Source organism: Mus caroli, chromosome 16 (genome assembly GCF_900094665.2).
Source record: "Mus caroli chromosome 16, CAROLI_EIJ_v1.1, whole genome shotgun sequence".
Classification (NCBI taxonomy): Eukaryota; Metazoa; Chordata; class Mammalia; order Rodentia; family Muridae; genus Mus; species Mus caroli.
In genome coordinates this window covers 40,226,562-40,250,006 of record NC_034585.1, presented here as the reverse complement: position 1 = coordinate 40,250,006, position 23,445 = coordinate 40,226,562, and the positions used below count along the sequence as shown (strand labels likewise).

Genomic DNA, 23,445 nt, shown 5'->3' with positions numbered 1-23,445 from the left:
TTTAAAAGGCACAGAGCAAGGCAGAGTGTGGCCCACTGAGGAAGCCATAGGTACTGTCAGATAGTGCAGTACCTGTCTAGTCCTAAAGAACTAGAGCTAAAAGTCCCACAAAGATTGGGATGAAGAGCTACTTTAGTCGTGGGAGGGCTAAGGCCCGAAGGAAGAGTAAGAGGCATTCAGGCAGAGTGCAGGGGATGTGCCAGAGCAAGAACTGTACTTACTACTCTCGAATGCCTACTTCAAGAAATGGCTAAGAAGCTACAGGCATGGATTCCTGGTTGTCAGCGATGAGCAGACTAGTCCCGATACGATTCCCCTGACTATTATCTAATCTCTTTTGTTGTCTCTGGAACCATGGCTCCTTCCCATCAATGAATTCATTCAGTCCTGTAATCAGCTCTGATTAGTGTTGTTTAACATCAATCTTTCCTACTTTTTTCAAAGAAAGATACCAATCAGTTGCCGCACACCCCTGCTTGTTAAAAGCAGCACCTCTCCTGCTGGCTTACCATTCTCTTAATCAAAAGGGCAGGAGGAAGCAGTTGGGATTCACTTTTCTCTTTTTTTCTTTCAAAGTACACAAATGTCAACTTCCTCAAGGATGTTTGGCACAGCGGAGTTCAGTCATATAACGTACAAAGTCAGCTTGATCAAAAGGTTGCAGGCGGCCCACTGCTAAGATGGAGGGAGGAAAGGAAACCACAGCCTCCCTGAAGTGTGAATGAGTGCACAGGCCACAGTCACACGCGTATTTACACTGGAGACATGCTGAGACCACAAAGGCGTATAGGAAATATGAACTCTGCCAGGACACTCTCCATCTTTGCCTGTGAACCTGGAGCAGCACTGGCTGCCGGAGCTGCCTTCTATTATGCCCAGCCAATCGGTTTCATATACTCTATAGCAACCTGCAGCCATGGCCAGTTTGTGGATTTTAACATTTTCTGTATGTCACATACGATAATTGGCTTTCCCTGTCTGGGTGGGAAAGTGTTTGTACCTACATGGCAATACCTCCTAGGTTTGAGGTGGAAAGGCTAAGGTTCTTCAATGAAAGTTCCCGTTCTCTAGGGCTAAGGTGGTGTCTTAGTTACTTTTCTATTGTTAAGAGACACCATAAAGAAAGCAGCTCATAACAGACAGTACTTAACTGGGGGCTTGCGCACAGTTTCAGAAGGTGAGCCCACGAACATTATGGTGGAAGCATGGTAGCCAGCAGGCATGGTGTTGGAGGTGTAGCTGTAGCTGAGAGCTTTCATACTGATCCAAAGGTGGAAGACAAAGAGAAGAAAAACAGGCCTAGTCTGGGCTTTTGAAACCTCAAAGCCCATCCTTAGTTACACATGTCCTTCAATAAGGCCACACCTCCTCCAACAAGACCACTATGCAGATCCTTCTCAAACAGTTCTGTCGACTTCAAACTGCAGAGCAAAGACTTAAATAGATGAGCCTGTGGGGGCCACTGTCATTCAAACCACCACAGGGAGACTCAGGTTTAGACACATTTCACAGGTGACTATGAAACTTAGGGATCAAGGATATCTGGGAAACAATTTCATAGACAAAAAATTTTGGCCACAGTGGCTCACAAAGCCTTCATTCCTTACCAGTGACCTCATCTTAATGTTTCTTTGTCTCTGCACTTAGTGCAGGCTCATTGTAAATTATACACTCATGTTCCTTTAAAAGAGCTTGATATATACTCACTGACTAATTTTTGTAATTTTGCAATAACAAAATATCAAACAAGGATTAATCTAGCTCATTCCCATGGAAACATCAACCAGTAACTCCCAATATTGACCTCTAATTAAATACTGTGCAAGTATTTGCTTAGTCAGCACTATTTGACTGTATAGAGTGGTTCTCTATCCATTTTCATCGTGCTGTCATCTGATTGATCATATCACTCATTTTAGTGCTGCTAGAGGTGATACACACGAACACCAGCCTGCCTTTTGTTGAATCTCAGGGATGGGAATGATGAGGATGATACAAACCAAAGAAAATTAAATAGGAAAAGAAACTGCCCACCTTAGTGCAAGACCTGTCATGCATCTCTGAACAGCTGACTACATCGTCTCCTCTCTCTGGCAAGTGTATCTCTTTCCTTACCTTTTAGGAAGACACATGCAGCACTGTTAAGTGCTTACCATAGTGTTTCAGTTAACACTACTAGGATACAAATAGATTTCTGTTGCCTCTTTTGAAATAATTTCACAATGTTGAAGAAAATGAAATTTTCAGGAACAGACTAGTATGTGCCCTGATATATGTATGAGAGGGATGGAAAATGGTTATAAAGAATATCTTTTAATTGTAGTTGTGCTGTAGTGATATTAAGAATTGTACAATTAATTTCCACTATCAAATTAAACTGGTAAAAGAACTTAGATTAAAAATATAAGTCTGCTCTGCTTGCCTTGGTCTTTTGTAAATGAAGTAACTTTAAATTTAGTTTATTGTTTCTAGGGTTTTCTCTCTCTCTCTCTCTGTAGGTCAAAAAATATGACCTCCCTCATAAGAAATAATATACAGAGTGACTGTGAAGGTCAGTAATGAATAGAGTAGAGAAAATTATTGCAACTAAAATAAGTACCTAAGGTCATAGACTATTTTCCCAAGAAGCCTGAACTATACTGATGATTCCTATTGGGACAGAATATGTCTCTTGAGTGGGGTAGAGACACTGAGTTATGTAGCACGTAGCAAGAGTATCTCTTACAGGACAGAATTTACCAAGAATCAGGGAACATTAGAATAATGTAACAGTGTCTTCAGACAGAAAAGAGATATAGACTATGGCTGTACAATGGAAAATTATACATATTTTAAAGAGTCTATACCTATTGGCTACCAGAACAGTGGTAAACATTTGACAAGTCTTTCTGAATTACATCGGATACAACTTCTATTTTCCAAAGTTAGGTTGGAACTAACAAGCTGTCCTGTACCCTCAGACTAAAATGAGAAAGCTACAGCAACTGCAGCAGCAGCAGCAGCAGCAGCAGCAGCAGCAGCAGCAGCAGCAGCAGCAAGGGTACAGCTCTGACTCGGAGTTCTTGCTCACGAAAAATTCCATGTCCTACTAGTCCCATTGACAGACAGGTAAATGCAGAGATGTGTCAACAAATACATACTAATGTACATCTACAGTTCCCTCACCCAGACATACAGAGAATGTGTAACAGCGTCCAACGGTATAACACATCAGTGGAAATGGTTACCTACAAGTACATGAAAAAAAGTATTAATATGCAGATGTTAACATCCGTTGTGGGTAGAGGCATGCCATTCTATGCTAGGTCTATGAGTTTTCTATTCAAAGTCTTTCTTTAATTTTCTCAACAGCTTTCCCATAAAACTTTGCAAATCTAGGCTGCAGTAGTCTGCATGGACCTTACTTCCTTACTTCTAAATTCATCACTTCTAAACATGTCCTTCCATCTCACGTTTGAATTTTCTTTCATCCATTATCATGTTTTCACAACTATAACATTGGATTCACCAATCTCTAAATGACTTATTATTATCTCATTCATCCACTTCACCTTGTAGTGTCTCCAGCAGACGTACTCCTTCTACTAGCAAGCCTTCTACATTGAACACAGGCCACCATCGTGCAGAGTCCTGGAGCACTCACTGCCATTCTTTAATAGACTAAGAATTCCCATCTAGATACTTCTAGGAACTAATTACTAATCTTAGCACAACAACTATAAAAACTCTACCATCCTTGCAAGCAGTAATTGTGTTTTTGATGATCAGCAGTATTGTTAACTATTATGACAATTACTAACTGAGCTCAACACAGTACTTTTTTCTATATTTAAATTTTACCTCTCCTATAATCTTTCCTCACTTTTTTCATGAATCCAGAATAGTGACTATCAAGGAAATATCATAAACATATGTCAAAATGTAGCTGGCAGTGGCTTTATTGTTAACAATGAAAGGTGATGCCCTTTCCTATGTTGGCTTGCTATTAGGCACACTGCTTTACTGTGCTTTTAAACTTTTCATTAGTTAATCTTTGGACATGACTGGCACTAGTTAATAGAAACAGCAGGTATAAGGAACCCGAGATGAAGTTCAGGGCAAACGGTCTCTGATGGTCATCAGGGAGTCAACATGAGGATCAGTGTGGGAGGCAAATGCATGATGCAGAAGAGTCCGCCAGGGTGCTTTAATGCCACTTCTCAACAATGTGATTAATATCCATTTTTACTCACTTATCACTGTGATATTTTTCTGAAAATGTAATAAATATAGAAAAGGGTATGTGAATAACATGATGCAGAAATCAGCATCAAGGTTAGAGACAAGGGCATCAGACTAAAATATGAATCACTGTGAGATGATTCCAATTCCAAACGGGATGGAAACATGCATAGGCGTACAGAGTACAGCTCTAGGGAAGCGCTCACAGTGACTGAAGCAAAAGATGTATGGAGAGGTCAGGCCTATTATTTTAACTGAGTATTGATACTAAAGGCTTCATATTAGACAGGAGACAAAAATAAAGAAGACTTAGGACTAGACGGCTGAGAATGATAACAAAGAATATTGACAGAGCAGCCTAGGTAGAAGGTGAGGTCAGCAGTTAGCACATTAAAGCAAACAGACAGGAGTTACCAAGAGCCTAGGAATGGGAGAGCATTCACTCAGTTATCCGTTTGTTGTTTATTTATTTACTGAACTAGAAATTCAATAGGAACTGATCAGAAGATACATATTAAATCGTGCTTAACAATTTTATAAGTCAGAGGAAAAACAGGGATGAAGAATTAAAGCAGTTAATGTATGAGAACCAGAGTAAGTAAATGATAGGCATGGGCCCCACACAGGATGATATGTTTGAAATTTGTTAAAGCTAAAATCAGTCAGAAGCTTACATCATCCAAAGATAGATTCCATCTACATTCTCTTGGAAATTAACATGTAGGTAAAATGTAAGCCCATAGTTGGACTAAGAAGGCATTTCCAGGTGGAAAGGGCACACGAATGTGTGTTTGTGAATATACTGTATTTTTTCTAACATGTGTGAACCATGATTCTGTGTCACAGGAACAGGTGATAATGAGAATTTTAACCATCAGAAAAGAGCCAAGGACTAGAGCAATATCTCAGCACTTAAAATAACTCACCACTCAAGTAGTAGTGTGGAGATGAGAGTTCTGATATAGGTATGGCATCCTGACAGTAATTCTAGCATTTACAAAGTGGAGGCTGGAAAGACCTGGAAAATGCGGGTGAGCTAGACGAGCCCCTTATCTGCCAACTCTGGGTTCAACTGAGGGATCTGGCTTCAATGAATAAGGTAAAAGGTAGTGGAGAAAGTCTCCTGATATCAACCTCCTACGTCCATACGTTCATGTATGCATCTGCACCATGACACGTAGAGTCACATACATATGTGTACATGTCCCACGGATATGCACACATTTTAAAAGAGTCAGAGCAGACAATGTTTGTAACTTTTTAGGCCTGGAACTAAGAGAAAACAGTTGGATTGTTCCATGATTCTGGCTTACACAACTAAACAAGAAGAACCAGGAGAAGGGATGGTAGGTCTTGGAGGCTGGAAGGTGATCATCGGAAAGTCCCTTGTTTTCTACCGTGAACGAGTGAAAGAATCTGATGTTACACTGTGTAGATAATGTTTTAAAGCAGAAAAACTCAGTAGCTCATACAATGACCTCTCTCGTGCACATGTGTGTGTATTTGTGTGTGTGTGTGTGTGTGTGTGTGTGTCTGTGTAAGAGAGAAGGGGCTCCCCTTTATCATTTGACCTTCAATGAATAATAAAACTGTATTCAGCCTTTAAGCCTATATCAGCTGCAAAGGTGACAGATACCTGTCATATTTTAGGACAGCTTATCATTTTATCCCCTGGAGTGATTGAGTATTTATAGACACAAAGATAGAAACATAAAGCCTATATGTATAGGCAAGAGTGCCCTGGAGGTGGCGATTAGGACTAGGCAGTAATTTTAGCTTGAAGTTCCTATGACTTAAATAGCCACTTGAGCTCTGCTCTTGCAGTTTACGATGTCAATAGAACCCCTAAATGAAATTACAGCCTTCTGATACGCAGCAGGGTATCCTTTCTTTGCCATGCAATATACACGGCCAGAAGAAATTGCTCTGTATATGGGGTTTCACTAAAGCAGAATTTATCATAAGGCAGCTCTGCTAAAATATCATTATGCTGTTATTCACTGGATAACACATCTAATGACTCGGGGTGCACTTGATAGCCATGTTTCAGTGAACACAGACGCACGCCCTGATGTGAACTGGGCACTCCAGTGCTTCAAAGCACTATCGATTTCAATTCTACCATAATTTACACCTGGCTTGTTTTGCCAATAGCCTGAACCCATGCTAACACTGGAACATACACATACAAGCATTAGAGAAATCAGAAATGAACTCTATAGCAAAACTGCAAGCAGAAAACTTTTGCTGTTACAATCTCTCTAATTAAATATTCTGTATGATTCTGTGTTACACTTGGATATTTATTCTTCTAGTATTGTCCCGTGATTGGCAGTGACAGTAACACTAACCTCTTATGTTTATACAGACCGCATGTACTTCTGGGGTAGGCTCTGGGCTGTTCATCTTGCCCACCACCCCAGTGTATCTAGCACACCGACAGGCACATAGATAGTAGTTTTATGATGGCGTCACTTCCTTCTCTCTGTTCCATAAACACCGGTACTCCAACAGTCTGATCCTGTTTGTTTTCCTTCATCATATTTTCCTTGAGACATATCGACTTCATAATTTGCGCTTCACCCATGACAATGATGATTCAGAAGACAGCTATGCATCTATCTCTGTCCCTGATCTAGCTTCAGTATCCCTGACTGAACCAAACTGCCTACTGGACACCAGTCTGGATGCTCCCCCAACAACTAAACATATTCAAAAGCAAGTTTATCATCTTTCCAGTCTACAAAACTTACTCCTCATAGCTTTTCTTGTCTAGTTGTGTAAGGCAGGAACCTGGGAGCAATCCAGAATTCCTCCTACTTTCATGCCAGGCCCAGAGGTTATTAAATTGTGTCCATTCTGTCAGTTATCTCTGAACACACCTCCTCCTTTCGGCCTATTCCCACAGTTACTGTCCTAGTTCAGGATTTCATTGTTTCCTGACTGAACAATTTAAGGTGCCCCCTAACTCATTTCCCGGCCTCTCCTCTCCCACTCCTACAATCTATCCTTCACTTTCTGCTGCCAGGCTGATCCTCTGTTACACGATGTGATTATTAACCTCTACTTGAAACCTTTTAATGGCTCCCAAAATGCTGCAAGCAGTTAAAGCATCTTTGGATGGCAACCAAGGCTGCTGCCATCACTAAATTCTTTCCCCTTCTTTGGCCTTCTGGGAAAATCCTTCCCAGCCAGCATTGTTACCTTCGGTTTCCTTAACGTTTTACTCCAGGATATTGTGAGCTGTACAGTGTTTGGACAGTCTATGTTTCTTTGGACACCCTTCTGCCTGGTCATCAGTATGTGACATTGTCCCTAGTTCAGTCTCTGTTCTCTCCTTATTTAATCCTTTTACCATTGGTAGGAGACCTACCATCTTCACATTCCCATGCTCCTGGGCTAAGGGACAATATCATATGACCTCCATTATTCTGTCCTTACTGTTTTCCTCTCTCCCATCTGCTCCTGCTACAGAGCCATCTTTGTTATTATCACTCTGGTGTGCCTGGTATATTCACTTTTGTACAATCTACAGTATTTTATTTATATGTACTTGAATGATTTCATTTTAAAATTTATTTTCAGCATCTGAATAAAAAACATACAACTGTATATACTAATGGGGCACATGATGTCTCAGTAATTAATTATATACATACAGTATAATGATTAAATCAAGCTAAACACATTCATTAAAATTCTTCTAGCTTTTAGAAATGTATAGTAACTTACATCGTACTCCAATCTCACTATAGCTTAGCATCTTCACCTTAGCACAACAAACTTTCCACAACCTCCCTGACTCTTCTTGTCTTTACTGACCCCAATTCTCTTTAACCTCCTATGCTCAACCACAGCATCTTTGTTCAGGTCCTTTGCACTGGACAGTTCTACTGAAAATATACTTGCCCCGACATTGACAAAATTTGTTCCCTTCCTTTCACTGAAGCCTTGTCTCAAATGTTGTCCCCATGTAATTTAATATGACAATGTAAGCCCCATCTTTCTCATCCCTGAGTGACGTTTTTCTACAGCAGTCAACACGAACAGGTTATGCACTTTTCATATGAATTTCCTTATGTGTCTCTCCTAGACAATCTATAATATGAGAATAGAGACTTCTCTGTGTTTAATTACTCTTGAATCCCAGCCTGGAAGAGTGTCAGCTACATAGTTTGAGCTCTTCAATGAATATTTGTTTACCAACCATTCATTAGCTCCTATAATAAAAACTGTTAGAGTACAGATTCAAAAATATTTTGTGAATGAAAAAAGAATGAATGTTAAAAAATGTTTAATGATTATAATGGAGAAACAGACTTTATACTCTGATCCTCAAAAAACACTGGCAAGTCAGTCAAATGGGTACCATTATCTTTCTTAGAAAACGAAGCAGATGAGTCCCCTAATTTAGAAGCCTAAATTAAGTCTACCTGATTTGTTCTTTTTTTCCAATTTGCTATTGAAATGTAGAGACAATTTTTGTACTCTGATCATGATGTAGCTGTAACATTTATTACAGTATTTTGTTCCTCTTGACTAGGGAGGCAATTAGCAGGAGGTGAAAGTGCTAATATCTTTTATTACAATTTATATCCTTCCATATTTGCTGCCTTTCATAAAAAGATCCTTTTCTTTCATTTTCAAAAGTGGATTAGGCACTCATACAATTTTGTCCCTTAGAGTGATTTGTATACACTACCCAAGAGGCCACCATACTGCAAACCCTGCCAGCAGGAACTGGAAGGTCAATGTGGTATTTGTAGCTTCAGGATGAACAGGTTATTTGGTGCCAAGTTTGTGCTACTGGAAATGTCCTCTCCATGTTAACTCCCAAAGAAGAACACATTCACTAACAAAACATCGTAGTTTTCGGCCTGTCTGCCGAGTGAGTTAACTTCTCACTGTTTGAGGGTTAATTTTCCATTTTGTGAATGACTTGCCTCCCTGTCCCCCTACCCCCGGCTACTCACATCTATGAATCCAGTGTACTAGTGAGCGCAGAGAGAAAAAATTTAAAAATATGAAAAAATAAACATCCTATTTATATTCTGCACACACAGACATATGAAAAGTTCTGGAAAATCTTTTCAGAAAACAGGATTGAGTACAGATTAGGGATTGTCATGCCGATGACCACTAATAGTTAAGTTTAAAATCCACTTTATACATTTAGTTATTTCTTACTATAGTCATATTCATAATATATTCCCTTATTATCTGGCTTATTATATCAGGGCATTATATGGGGTACTGGAATGGCCACACAGCAAATGACACACTAGAGGCTGGCTCAACTGATGCCCCTTCTCCGAAGATGCCTCAGTGGCTGCAGCTTAATAACTGAAGGAGCGAGCACCAAGTGAATCTGCATTTTCTCTCCTCATCGATCAGCACAATTGAACTTGGCTATTTTCAGCTATTATTTACCTCAAACAGGGCATTTAATTAGTGCTTGTTAAGACAGTGCAAATGATTTGGCTGCCTGTCCTCTTGCCCCTGGTCTTTATTGTGCTGCCTGTCTGCCTCACCTCTCTCTTGTCTAGCTTACAGCATTCATAGCTAATATTCCTGTGCCTCTACACCTACCATCTACTGGTTCCTTAAATGTGGACTTTGAGAAAAGGAAGAACCACTGATTGACTATTCACAAATATTCATAATCTGTAGAAGCCTCTGGCTAACATGGAATATTATAGGTAGTGTGGTATGTTCAGACTGCATGAACTAAGATAGGTATCTGGTTACCTACACAAGTTCTAGAAAATGAAGTAAACTCCTATAAATTCAAGATCTCTATGTTCATCAGAAATGACCTAACCTTTGGGGGTTAGAGGAACTATCCCAGTAAATGGCTAGGACAGTTTCAGCTCTTGGAAGATCTAATAAGGAGAGACAGTCACTGAAAAATCTATTGATTAGTTTCCTGGACATGTTTCTCAATTGTGGTAACCAAGAGATACTCACTGCCAATGAATATAGATAATCATCCATTCCCTATCTATTGATCCTCCAGCTACCCCACTACGATTGAGGCAATATGACATTGTTTGGAAGGGGAAGGAATACACAAGCACAAAATATAATACCTTCTATCAATTCAAAGGTTTTCAATTCAAGGCAGCATATGATAAGTGATGGAAGGCTGCTGCCTGCAAAACTGTTGTCAGTCTCAGACCACCATTAGAGAAGTGGGACTTGACTGACTGGGTATCTTGAAAGGATATCTGGGAAATTCTAACACTAATATGTAACTGCAGTATTAAGTTATTTAATATACAACTGAGTAGCCGAGGAATGAGAAAGAATAAACTGGGTCATTTATATATGTATTAATTGTTACCAAATGAATTCATTAAATATATTTCTCAATTTTAATTATTAGCTATTTAATTTCTGTCTACTTAATTTAAGCTATTTCTTACACAGAACAATTAATATTTTTAAGCTAGGCATAATAGAATTTAGGTTAATAATCTGATATGTATGTTTAACCAAGGATAATCACTTCACTTATCAGTTATATCATCTCATTTGTAGATAGTGTTCATAAATATCTGTATAAACTGCATTCTCAATGTGATAAAATATCCCCTTAACTTTGCTTATCATCAGTTTAAAAATATTTTGTGGAATTCAATATCTAGAAAGACTAGGTAAAATCACATTTTAAATATACAAGAATATAGTTTTGCACACATACATACATTTATAAGTTAGCACACTTAACATATATGTCCCAAAACCATCTTATAACATATAGAATATGAGTCTTTCCTAGGGAAGCCACTGAAACTATCCCCCAAATTTCTTCACAAATAGAACTTCTTCCCTTGATCCTGGCGTGGCTAGAAGGCTGAGAAGCATTAGACAGTTTCTTAATGGGGCAATCAAAAGCTGTCTGCGGAACAAGCTCTTTCATCTATAATTGTAACTGCCTAATCAAATAAATATAATATATAGGAAATAGTCCCATCTAAAACTTGTTTGCAAGAAAAATATATTATAAAACACAGAAGTTTAATGAAATTTAAACTTTCAGATGAACACTGAAAAACAGAACTAGTAACAGTATGCTATAAAGGCTTACTATATAAGTATGGAAAATACTAGGTAATATGAATGCAACTATGTCAACTTACAAAAAGACATCATTTCCTCTCTGATCACACACACGTATCTATCTATATATATTAATCAAAGTCTAACTTCCTATGTACATCAGTTCACCACAACATTTTTATGACCATATAGATCTTAGCAACTAAAAGAAAAAATTCTCTGGCAGACTAGATTTGTAAAATATAATTTCTTGGGACATAACATTAGGTAAATGTGTTTATACTCTCTGCCTAAAGTTGCTTACAAATTTTTATGTACAGTCATAGTTCTTGAGAATAAACTGTTTCCAAGTGTTAATAGACAAAACTGTCTTCAATGTAGCTTGTATAGGCTGGGTTTCTCTCTCAGTGTATGTGGTTGGTGTGTTAGCAGAGACACACACAGGAAGACTCCCATATAGCTCTGGATGGTCACTGAGCTCCATACATTTCTTAGGTCATGTTTGAAAGTTCAGAGCACAATTTTATTGTTAAGCTTCGTAGAAAACAACAAAATAAATAAAAGTACCCCATAATATATTACATATATATGAATAGTTCAATAATTACTAACATGGGCTAACAGAAATGTTGTCTATCATACCAGGCTTTCCTTTCTGGCCCTAACTTATTGAAGCAACATTCTTTCACACTGAAAGCTAATAGATTTGATGAACCTTGGAAACTACAGGAGCTGTGCTAGGAAGTCATTTGCTCTAGAGGTCACTGACAAACCCTGGTGTGACTGTAGCAGTACACAGTGTCTGAGGGCACTTGGGACATACGAGCATGCATGAGTTCTGTGGTTAAGAATCCAAATCATCCAATATAGCAAACAAACTTCCAGAGCTAAGAATTAATGTTATATACTGAATCACTGTACCAGTTGGAACAAAGGTAAATACACATAACAGATACATACAAGATGCATTTGTAAAATCAGCTATTATTAAAACATTTCGGCCCTAGAAGAAATCTACTGGCAATGTGTTAATAGCAAAGACAGCTAAAACAATAAAATGGCATTTCTTCTCAAATATTTAAGGACATTGAGTAAGGACCCCTTAGGCTGGGTTGTGGTTCTGGGATGTTTAAGCCTATGAGAACCATATTGGGAACATCAAAGACTCTTTCCCCTCCCCAAAGAGCAATTCACTTCAGAGGATGCCACATAGACAAATAATTTAATGGCCACCATGGGTTTTTGTTTGTTTGTTTGTTAGTTTTTTGTTTTCTCTTTTTTCCCTTTAATATCTTAGAACATGCCACATACTTGACTTTAGACAGGCAAGAAGGCATAGTAAGATGGAACATGTCTAGAACAACAACAAGCAGGGGCTTGACAGCAGAAGACAAGCCCACCCACCTGACATTTCACTTCCAAGGAGGGTGTGCATACCAAGAATAACACGTAAGGTCCCTACTGGCTATGACAGACCAGGCTGCAACCCCACCCCCACCCCATTCCATTCCTTTGACAACTTTCCGGAGCCCACTCAATCAGTCTCTTCTTATATTGAGGACAACACTATATTTGGGTTTAATATTGTGGAGACAATCATCAGTTTCCTTTGTCAAGATGATGGATTTCCCTGGAGCCATATAAGGAGTCTCACTGCATTCTTCTACTCAGTACCATGAGTACAGAAGAATAAAGAATAGGGTGTGACACATAAGGTTTTCCTGAAGTCAGATGGGGAGAGGCTCCTAACGTTTCAGAGCAGCCTCAAGGAAATGACCTCTAAAGGAAGAGTCCTCACAACCTTTTTGTGGCTCATCTAATACAGATTTTCTATCTGGCTCAGCTAGCTGTGCACATGGCACAACTGCTCAGAACAGAAATGCATCAAAAGTTAGCAGAGAGGGAGAAACTTCAGATGAATAATTATTCCCACTTTCACTTCCCCCTCCCACCACCCTGAGCTCTTCCTCCTTGCCCCAGTCACTCACCTACCTTCCTCCTCCCACCAGCATGTTTGCTAGGCATGTCAAGGCTGACAGCCCTCTGTGGCAGCAGCGCAAATCCTAGTCCTGCAGGCTGCTTCGAAGCAGAGCCTCAAGGCTCTGCCCTTGTCCAGAGTGCGCTCAGCTGTACACACTAAAACTCCTTACCACTCTGATTGTTTGGCAGGCTTTTTTAAATGTTTTTTTTTTTTTCTTTTAAAATACCCTTTATTTCCTGCCTGCCTCAGAGACACCAAGAATAGAATCCTTGATACATCAGAATCTGGAAGCTCCCCACTCACCAGGACTGTGGTTCCTGATCCAGGGAGTGACGCTGAGAGTCACACAGTCTCTTGAGAGTGTCCAGGCCTGGCTGCTAAGCTCCCTGCTCTGATTAGTCTGTTGAGTTCACAGTGTTCCAGAGTGCTGAAGCACAGAAATTAGGGAGGGGAGGTGGAAGGAAAATCACTGGAGCCTCTTACGATCTAACTTCCACTAACTGAGAGGAAATGTCTTATAAATAAACAACAGCAAGAGAAACACACACCAAAAAAAAAAAAAAAAAAAAAACTATCCCATCCTGCCAGAGGAATGTACATTATTGTCTCCCGACGGAAAACTTTGCACCACACCAGAATGCAGCCATGTCTCCTGAAACTACCTCTCTTAAAACAGAAAGAAAAGAGACTCAAGAAGGGAGGTAGGGAAGCTTTTCTCATGTCCTTGAATTCTGTTGGGAAGTTCATGTGAGTTCCCAGTGTACAGCTACTCTAAGCAGTTTCACAGACTCTGTGTTCCAGGGTTTCGTGCGGAGGCTGCTTATTAACAAAATTTCATTCCTGCCCAGATCATTGCTCTACCATCCGGACATTTTCAGAAGGGAAGTTCAGGGAGGGTGCGGGTGGGGGTGGGGGTGAGGAGAGGGTGCAACTGTGGAGGAGAGGAAGAAAAGAGGACAAAGGGAAACTCCTGATGACCCAGAATGCCCTAGCCACAGCCAAGAGCCATGAGAAGCAAGCCCCCACCCCCCACCGTCCCCTGCTTGTTGAGGACTTGACGATGGGGTTGTGTGTAATCTACTTACTCTTTCTGCTCGGGAGGCTGAGGTTCCTACATTTCCAGCTCATGCTGGACTGTACCGTAAGCAACAAGTGAAATGAGTTCTGTGAGCTCATTCTAGTCCTTCGACTCCTGTCCACATCACTAAGCGACTGCACAGCTTGGCACAGGCCAGGATGAGTCAGCAGTCTCTGGTCATGAGAGGCCAGGCCTGGAATAGCATTGGGGTGTGTGTGTGTTGGGGGTGGGGGGGGGCAGGTCAGGAGCAAAATGAAGCAGAAAGCCAGCCTAGATGGCAGGACTCAAGTGTGTAATATGCAGGATACTGTAGGTCACAATGAAAGAACCTCATGAGCCCTGGGGTAAAGAATATAAAACTGCAGAAAGAACGGCAGCGCGTCGTGAGAACAAAACAGACCCTGAAGGCTGAAGCATGCTGGTTTTTACTACTACATGAGCACCTAGTTATTCATGCGCTGTAAGTTCCAGTAAAAACAGAGAGCTCCATACTATATTGTTTTAGCATTCTGATATGTTTTCCAATTGCTAAGTAGCAAAACAAAAAAGCAAATGTAGCAGTTATATAGAGAAGTAATATACTCTATAAAGTAATTGTAAGAGTAACTGATACATCAAGGATGGATATTTGGGCTGACTGCATCCTTATATAAGCTACACAAAATCATTAAGTCTACATCAAGTCTGAGGGTAGAAAAGAGCTGAGAGAAAAGAGACACAGCAAGTTCAACGGTACACACAGGGACCACTGCACTGTGTCTAGTTCTACCCAATACGTATAGTATACAGGGCTCTGTTACACAGTGACCACCAGGATTCCCAAGCATCACTCCTGTGCTGTACACTATAATACAGACAGAGGTAAGTCAAAGGAAAGGAGGGGTAAAATCTAAGTTAAAAAAATAAATCAGTGATGGAGAGGCAAGCTGTGCTATAAATCAACTGATGAAAACTACCTAAAACAGACTGAAAGATACCAATGTAGATAAGGCTCCTGAGTGGGAGACTGGGAATCCTCAAGAGGAAAGGGGAAGTCCGGCAGTGGTTTGGAGCTGTGTAGCATGGGAAGCAGAATGAGCCACCAGAGAAGAAAAACACTAGTGAACAACTTGAAGTTTGAAGGGGAGCCACCAAGATCTAGAACCCATTCTTAGCTTTTATCTCTCAGATGCACAAGGTTGTGTGTGTTAAGAAAACATGTATGACAGGCTATGTAGCTTCTGTCCTACAGCATGTCAGTAGAGTATCCTATCACATGTTCAATGAATTTCCTAGTCTGTTTCCTTCTCTTTGAAAGGGGGGGGGGTGACTGTATCATCCTAATTGGAGTTATAAAGGCTGAGTTGATGTTTATTTTTGTCATGGTATGTCTGTCTGACGCCGAATACACTCACTATAAACTACTATTATCATTAGCATCACTTATCACCCTTATGTGCCCAGTCAGAGAAGCTCTGCCATTGGTGTCCCACCAGATTGAGTAGAACCAGAAGAAATACTACAGCAGATCAGTTTGATGTAGGGCTTACCATGCTGCTTTGAAGAGCTTGTTTTCATGTGGGATGCTCAGTGTTACAATGTGAATACAGGGGATGCTGATGATCTATTATGTGAAAACCTTGATTGGAGAATCCATGTTATCAAAGGAACTGGGAGCCTGACAGTGTCTAGTAACCAGAGGCCAAAGGAAAAAAAATGAGGGAATTTTTAGAAGCTACTCCAAAAGCAACAGGATAAAAGTGCTATTGGCCTTGACCACATGATGAGGCTGTTTTACCAAAGGGGAAAACTTAGTCCAGTTGATTGTCCCAGCCTAATTGATTAATTGTGGGTCTGACCATCTGGCTGATGAATGCTGACACCCAGCAGTGATTACTGTGTAACACAAGTCCGGATGTGCTCTCCATGATGCCTCCCACATTAATGGTAACACTGACCCCCAGGTTAGTTTATTCAGGCCTCTTGGCTCAGTCTCTTCATGGAACAGTGGTTGTGGCAGGGAATATTTTACTAGACCTGGTCAAGCATATCTTCTTCTCCTGTTTCAGTGGCCACTCCTTTCCAATTCCACCCCGATCCTCTCCTGAGCCCTCTCGCACATAATTGGTTTTCATGCAAAGCCCTCCATCTGCACTTTTCATCATGTGGCCGAGGCTCTCATCTCTGGTTGCTCTATTGTGAAGAAGGTTGTCGGACTGGCCTGCAAGGGGAGCCCGTGGAGTCCTTTTCACTGTGTCATCTGGACTGGTTTACTATCACTTACTCATATGGTTACAAAACCGAAATTATTTCATCCAAGTCTTGAAACTGAGCTAAAGTTCTGTAATATTTCAATTCTGTATGAAGATTAAGAGAAGATAATTCTTACATCTTAGTTACTTGTCATTCTTAGATGTGTGCCATGGATAGGAACCATCCTTGTCCTAAAACTAACTTGAGATTTCAGGGAAGCATTTCCGAGTTAGAGAAACTGTATCAGGCTGAAGAAAATAACAGGGTACAGTAAGCATGCCACCTACAAATCCCTCTATATCCGGACATAGCATGTATGCAGAATTCCCTGGGCAAATCAGATTTGAACACGTGCAAACTTTAGCTATTACAAAAAGTTTATTTTCTTCTTCATTCTATTTGGTGGAGAGGTAGGACACAGTAAGCCCACACCAAATGGCTAGCAAAGCTTGTGTGAGGAGTCACAACGGACAACCATCCTTTCTCTGTTCTTTTCCCATCCTGATTTCTACCTTGAAATCATCCTGTCTCCTGGTCTCCACAGACGCTGAACTCCTCTGTGTTTGGGCTGTATTGGTGTTAATTTTCAGCAGAGAATGGTAGCAGCATGCTGAAATACAGAGTTCTGTGTGGGGAGTTGGGAAATATTTTTGGCATGGCTGTCAGTAAACAACTCTGTATCTTGGGCAAGTCAAGTCCCTTAACTCCCCATGTCTCGGTCTCTTCATTGAAAAATGATAGGGTAGGACTGCATGAACTCTGCAGTCTCTGCCAACAGTAAGATTCTATGGTTCTATAGCTCATTTCCCTTTTTCTCCCCTTTGGCATCAAATGCTCAACAACTCTGCATAAAATAATTTTTCTTTTTCAGTTACTGAAGGAAAAATATCTCCTTCATTTACTGCTGGGCATTTTCTATTTGTACCCCCTCTTTCTTTTTGGTGTTAGATATTTTGAGTCATAAACATGAACATATTCAGATAGATGCTTTAAATTTGAAGGCATTTAAGGAGAATAGCTTTCCCATGTAGAACATTTAGTATAGCTCTGCATGGAGGAAGCCAGCCATCCAAAGTGGAGCAAAGGGGCCAATTCACAAATGAGAGGAAGCCTTTCATAATAAGAGTCTCCAGGCTCTTCAATTTAGATAAAGCTCAAATGCTATCAACTCCCAACTACGTTTCCAGTCAGCCCCAGACACCATCACAGACACTTAGGACTACAAATCTGAGGACCAACGCTGGCAGGGATGCCGCTCTTATTTCACCTCCACCATCCATTGCCAAGTAGGATTTAGGATGGCATAGTAATAAGAGCCAAGAGGACAATCTGTCATTTATTTTCCTCCAAACTTTTTGAAATTTCCCATTTGGGCTCTGTTTCCCAGTTTTAATTTGGTAACTGCCATTTTTCAGCATTTCTTTTAACAGGTTACTAATAATTTCTGATACAGAATCTCATATTTCATTTTCTGCTGCTAGAACTGCTGTTAATATTTCATCTGCCTTCAGCTCGATTCAGAATAAAGGCTGCTACATTTTAGATACTCTGTTAACACTTAGGTTCTGGGATTTCATCTCCGGAGTTCACTTAGTTTACCCATATCTGGTTAAGTAACAGGTTGATGGTACAGGCAGTATCTCAGGGTGTGCTGCTAAACATGTTACAGATTCTTGTGGTAGCTCTTCTCCAAATCTCTGACTGAGAGACTGAAAATACCCTGTTTGTTTTCCAAGGTAACTTATGATTGGCTTTTGGAAGCAGAGTGGTTTTGACAAGCTGTGGCTCACAGAAAGTTCTAGGTTAAATTTTTTTTTGATTGTTTGAAATTTGCTAGATATATCACCTGTGAGGCCAGTCTCTTTTTCCATTTCAAGAGAGAGAGAGAGAGAGAGAGAGAGTCTAAGTATACATCTGTATTGCTATATGGATCCAATAAATTTAACTGCTTAAGATTACTGAATTCTCAATAAATAATAGCTATCATTAATAATTTATAATTCACATTATATAATTATTGGATTTTGACACATTTTCCAAGGTCAACAAATTAATCCAGATTTTTATTTTTTAATAAAAAATTCACTGAGAACTAGAGTAAAATCCTTTAAAGTGTAGATCAGTAAAGCCATATGGTCAGACAGTGTTTATAGCATCACCGTTTGCTGCCTTTCTAGCTAACTAAACTCTCAAAACATTTGGTTCATCTAATATCCAGGTCCAATCTTAGTCTGATCTGTGAGGACATATGGACTTCCTCCAACCTTAAGCATCACAGATCATTTTAATGTTACTTCAGAGTGTATGAAGCAGGTTCCATCAGAAGAGAAAAAAACACATTGCAGTAAAGAACTATTAACATTAACAGGTGACTAGAATAAGGTCAGAATACCTTAGAGAATTAAAGATAACTCTAAACATGAAAGAACAGCAAATATAAGGAATGACCACTCCTTGTAGAGCTCACATAGCATATTCAAGGAAAAGTTGTTTGTATTCTTAGACAACAATCCAGACCTTGCTGGGTACAAGTAAAATCTTTTAGGATTTGGACACAGACATTGTTCAACAAGGCACAGGCATTGTCTACTGAATGCTAGAAAAGTGCCAGAGAGCTTTCTCAACAGAAATTGTTGGTACCTGTATTCTTGAGTGGCAGTAAAAGATATCCATAGGATAGAACCTCGTGTATGTGTGCCTGCATGGTGTGTGCCAGGAGAAGTGGGCAGAGACCAGGTAGTGGGGTTGCTATCTGTACCTCAGCTGGAGCAAATAGATAGGAGTATGTTCCATACTGACAAACACCAGAGAAGTTATCCAAAAGAAAGAAGCCAGGTTCTGGAGAAATTGTGCACAGTGTATTAGTCGGCCAATGGAGTAGACAGAGCCAGGAAGGAAGCCCTCTGTGGTATGTCTACTGGACTCTCAACTGACAAAGTACCTTCAGGCCAGTGGACAAAGGAAGATGCTTAACTTGATCTTAGCCACAAGTCTGAGAAATGATAAAGGAGAATACTTTAAACAGTCACAATCTTTGTAGAGTAGGTAAGAAAGGGTGAATTTAGACTCAAAGGTAATGTGTTGTTAGGGTTCAAATGAGAACTGTCTACATAGGCTTGTGTACTGGAACACTGGGGTCCTTGCTGGTGACATTGTTTGGAAAGGTTATTTAGAACATTTGAGAGAGGTACAGCCTGGCTGGAGGAAGTCCATCACTGGGGTGGGGTTGAGAGTTTATAGCCTTGCCCCACTTCCAGTTAGCCCTGTTTCCCTATAGGGGTTTGGATGGGATCTCTAAGCACAAATAAACTCTTCCTCCAGATGCCTTTGGTCATGGATTTTGCCACAGCAATAGAAAATCAATGAAGGCGATTGGTAACAGACACAGGTATTTGCTCACACATTTCATGAAATAACTCACTTTGGACTTACAATCTAGTGTTCTTAATGTATTGCACTTTTATTTATGTTCATTAATAAACTGACTCCCTCTGTTCTGCTGGATAAATAATGTCAGAAGGAAGGGAAATAAGAGGCTACTAAATGGAAACCTATACATCACCAGTTTAAAAAAATCTCAGTACTAATATTTGTACAGTTCCCCTTCTCTCCCAGTGCTGCCCACACTTTTGTGATTTAATAAGGAAAAGCATACAGAGATACGACAGTACTGATCTAACTCTGTGACCCAAATCAGCATCCCTCCACACACCAGAATCCCAGCGATGTGGACTATTAGGATCATGACAAATAATTCAAAGTTGGAGAAAGGTAAAGCCCACCTCAGGTCTCATCTTTTTCTTTCTCTCCTAACTACAAATCAGTGCATTCTATGTTTTTGATATAATACTCTCCTACATTGTAAAACTTTTATTAAACAAAAGAGCACCAGGGAGTGAGCAGTTGGGTTCATTGCTAAAGCCATGTGATGATTACTGTTGGACAAGCTCTAAACCAAGGTAGGAATATAGACTCGAACACAGTTCCCTTCTTCTGCCTGCTTTCCTTATGTAAGAAGGGTTTTGTTGTTGTTGTTTTTGTTTGTTTGTTTGTTTTGGTTAATAGAAGTTAGGTTTAAAAACCTCTGACATTAGAAAACTGCTTGCTTATTGCAAATGTTTGAGCACAAATTCTAACTGGATCAGTAGAGTGCTAAGGGAAGTGTACTTTGGGGAGGCTCATGCCTCACCCATAAGTCCATCTTTCCCGAGGCCTGGTCACAAGCAGTACTCATCTCACTGCAGTGGAATAGATCCCTTTTCGTGTCATGTTGTCTGAAAACCAGGAGTCACACCCAGCAAGACAAGGCTTTCTGGATCCCCTAATCATCCTCTCACAGTCACATGGTAGGCATCTCTGTCAATCACAGGTGGGGATGCTTAAGGTCTTCTTTGTTTGTGTTACATATAAATACCAAGGGAAGACACACTAACCCTGCACTGAGGCCCTCCCTCCACACCATGTTCACATACCTCTGAGTCAGTTCTCGAGTCGAGAAGAGATGATGCACACAGAGCATCATGAATATCTGTAAAACGGGCTGGCAAGTCCATTTTGTTTTCGTTTGCCCTTCTGTTCAGCTGGCTTCTCGGCTATGACCCACTCTACTTACCCTGTCGGCTGCTCTTGCTAGCAACATGCCTTTTTAATCAGCCTTCCTGGGGTCTGCATTTGATTACAGCATTTGTGTTCTATTTTGATTCTTTTGTACTGTGCCCTGTGGTGTTAGCTTGAAAGGTGTTATTTATAAAATGAAATTCTATTGTATTGCCACTTGGATTCAAAGAGGACATATAATATTAATGTAGAATGTATTTAATAATATCTTGAAACTATTAAATCAATTTCGTCATGAGAACACAGAGGGGAAGGAGGGATGTGGGTTAGTAAGCAGGTAATAGGCTTAAGTATCACCGGAGCCTTTCCTGATGAGCCCCTGGAATCTGGCATGAGAAACACTCTCCTAATGGCAGGTTCTAAGGACAAGGACTACCTTCCTCAGCCAGACCAGGGCAGCACACACCTGTTTAAACATTCAACTGTGCAAGCCAAACATTTTACTAGGCTTCAGATGCAAATTTTTTTACTAAGAAAATCATGGGACGAGACATGAATATAACCCGCTTATGACCCAGAAAGGCTTAGGTAAGGAAAGAAATCAAATCGGTCACTGCTAGTGAGCTTCTTTTGAGATTTATAAAGATTTGTTCTCCCTTCTGATACTTTTCAAAAGCAGGAAATTCTCATGCTACCAAGAAAACAAGTTTCTACGTTGCCATAATTAGAATGATTTACTCACCTACCAAAATTGCCGGTTTCTTTGCAGTCGATATCTGGGCTTCTAGCATGAGGATCATGGACTGGCTTGTAGAAGAGGACCCATCCTCTCCTTACTCGCACCTCTAACGCACACCAGAGTCTAACCTGCTCTCTCAGGACATCACAGCTTGGGCAGCAGATCTGCTGGTGCAGATGTGCCATTTGGCCACTAGACACTCTTGTTTTCCTACTGAAACCACTGGAATAAAGAGCTAACTGCTATTTAGGTAGGAATAAAGGGTAATCATATGTGCTGTGTAGAAGTCACAAGTAACAGGTGGGAACTGTAACATGCACAGGAAGCTGCTTGTGCAGCTTGGAGCATGGGGGAGCGTGTTTATTGTTACCTGTTCCCACTCACTGGTTTGTACAATTCTCATAAAACCAGTGTCTAGCTTTTCAATAACAAGAAAGGGAATTACTTTTTTTTTTGCAGATAGATAATCTAATGATTTTAGAACAATATAAATTGAAATATATAATGATATACTTTATATAATGATTCTTTAAAATTAAAACGATATACAAATGTATAGCCAAGTGATAGTTCAGAGACCATTTTTCTTTGCCAAAATACTAAGAAAGAAATGACCATGCATTTTTGATGCCAAACCCAAGGAGCTAGGATGTATTACAGATACACACATCAATCTTTATTGGATCACATTATCAAGTATTTGCATGAAAAATCACATTATTTAATCTCTATATCCACTCAGGTTCTAGCTTATTAGTTTGTGTTTTGTAAGTATCCCATTAATTAGTATCTGTTAAATTAAACTGAGCACTAAGAACATAAAATGTTGGAACTCAAAGTAACTACAGATAATGCTGACTTAATGTACACACAGTAAATATTAACTGTCCTAGCTTGGTTCCTGTTGCTTTGAGAAAATACCAAAAGTAAAAGCAACTGTGGGAGTTTCCTCTCTACCTCAGGAAGACTCAAGTCAGGAACGAAAGCAGCGGCCACAGAGGAAAGCAGCTTCCTGGCTTGCTCTCTATGGCTGGGTCAACCTTCTTTCCTTTACTACTGAGGACTACATGTCTTGGAGGGGCACCACCCACAGTGGACTTGGGCCCTCCATGTCAATAATTCATCATGAAAATGCCCTTCAGATTTAGCTACAGAACAGTCTAATGGAGGCATTTTTCTCAATTGTGGATCCTTCTTCCCAAATGACTGTAGCTTATATCAAATTGACAAAAATTCAAACAGCACAATAAGTTATAAAAGGGTCAATGTTAATAATGGAAGTCTTTAGCAGAGTTGTTTTAAGATTCTGCTTCTGAAAACTAAATTGCTCAATCAATTAAACTGAAATAGGAGTTCCTCTGCCCAAGTAAAGCAGCACTATTTAAGGAGAGGAGCGCTCGTGCTCAGTGGTTAAGAGTTCATACTAGCCGGGCGTGGTGGTGCACGCCTTTAATCCCAGCCCTTGGGAGGCAGAGGCAGGCGAATTTCTGAGTTCGAGGCCAGCCTGATCTACACAGTGAGTTCCAGAACAGCCAGGGCTACACAGAGAAACCCTGTCTCAAAAAAGAAAAAAAA

At 40.2% G+C, this 23,445-nt stretch overlaps 1 protein-coding gene across 19 annotated transcripts in view; it reads right to left on the bottom strand.

The window, feature by feature from the left end:
- Window positions 1-23,445, bottom strand: part of Zbtb20 (zinc finger and BTB domain containing 20) — a 751,404-nt gene that overhangs the window by 263,081 nt on the left and 464,878 nt on the right. For 2 of the 19 annotated variants that reach the window (XM_029470530.1, XM_021185039.2), the window contains exon 1: window positions 13,568-14,335. The exons of 14 other annotated variants lie outside the window; for them this stretch is intronic. The gene's annotated coding sequence lies outside the window, so the exon portion shown is untranslated. 3 more of the 19 variants (XM_029470521.1, XM_029470527.1, XM_029470531.1) reach the window with 3 other exon arrangements.